The following is a 1,700-nucleotide window of genomic DNA, read 5'->3' as shown; positions in this document are numbered from 1 at the left end:
TTTTGTTGTGAGGTGTCCGTTACATATGAATACTACTAGAAAAAATCCGGAGGTGATGGGCCTCCTCATGTTGATTATGCAGAGAAGAGAAAAATAAAACAGTTAATATTAAAGACAAAAGATAATGTTAAATAATAAGAAAAACAGTCAATGGTATTTAGTCTTACAAATGGGCTCTTGTAAGTAGCCAATACAGTAAGAGGTATGTGTATTTATTATATTGGCCTTTTTGTCCCTTCAATTATTTTTTGGCTCCTTTTAAGCAATAGTTAAGTGGTACAGTTTTGGTTTATTGCCACCATTATGTTGTTGGTTTTAATGGTCGTTTCATATTAATAGATAAGATAAACCGGCATCGAAGAAAATACATGAAAAGTGATTTTTAAAATATTCTGACATTTCATTTTCATCAGGAAATACATTTATCGTCTCTGGTTTGATTTAATGTGCTGGAAATACTTTATTTTCTATGTTTATCTGACTTCATGCTTAAATAAATAATATAGACTAAAAAAGAATTTAGATTTTCCAATAATACTAAATAAATATTAAAGCTATTTATTTCATCGATTAATTGTTTAATTCTGGCCTTTTGGGGTGTGTCGAAGCGGGGACATTATTATTATGTTTTTTTTTATATCAGCTAGCAACCTGATATAACTGTATATTGCTCAGCTTATAACTTACTATTATTTTCAGCTCCTGTGACCCAAAATTATAACCGAAAAAGAAAAGGAACAGTTTATTAGGAAGCTGCAGTTGGTTTTCTTTCATACATTTGCCCTGGGGCCATGTCCCGGAGCCGGTTGATTGAATGTCTGTTTGCTAGTCGCTACCATTTGTCTTCCTAAAAAGCTTTTCATTTATTTACACAATGGCGGGACGAATTATGTTTGGCTTAGCTTTTATTAACAGAATGCTGAAAAAGAATCTCGAACCGGCTGGCCCTTCTGACACAAAACGAAGGTGAGGAAGCGTGACTAATCGAGTGTTTTATAAATGAACTCTGGCTTTCTGACAGACGCCATTGTTTGGTAATTAATTTTTCGAAAGAGTGTAAAAACTCTGTAATTGTTTCTATATATATGGTAATCAAACTTTTTACTTGTAATGGTGGTGTTTGCAATGGAATAAACTTTTTTATTTATTGAGTTTAATATTTTTTTTGTTATGCTTCCTCATACAGTAGATAGGAAAATTTTGCATTTATGAATACATAAAAAATTATGAGCTCAGAAATTTAATTCTATATTTGTCTGACTGACGTTAAATTTGTATCCCTATGCAATCGGGAACTTAAACTTTTAGGCATAATCGACAGAAACAATAAGCCATCATAGATAAAATTATCAGAAAATGGTGCGAGTTACTACCTAGTTGCATACATGTCGATTATATCAGATTATATCTATTACCTTCGTTTACGCCTGTGTAAACGTATTTTCTTTTTCTCACCTATACTTCAAAAACGGCTAATGTAGCAAAATAATTGAAATAGCAACAAATTTCATCGACTAATTACGCTTAACCATGCCAGAAAACTGATGTCTGGACAGCTATTTTTCAACAACGTCTCCTAAATTTTATTCGCCAACGATAAATCATTATCCTTGTAATATAGATAACTACGTATCACTAATATCTATAATACATATAATAATAAAAAATCTGTATGCACCGCTTCAACCCATGATGGGCAG

Source organism: Halyomorpha halys, unplaced genomic scaffold (assembly GCF_000696795.3).
Source record: "Halyomorpha halys isolate HHAL.00 unplaced genomic scaffold, Hhal_1.1 Scaffold35.1, whole genome shotgun sequence".
In the NCBI taxonomy this organism is placed as follows: domain Eukaryota; kingdom Metazoa; phylum Arthropoda; class Insecta; order Hemiptera; family Pentatomidae; genus Halyomorpha; species Halyomorpha halys.
Note: the sequence above shows the minus strand (reverse complement) of the source record.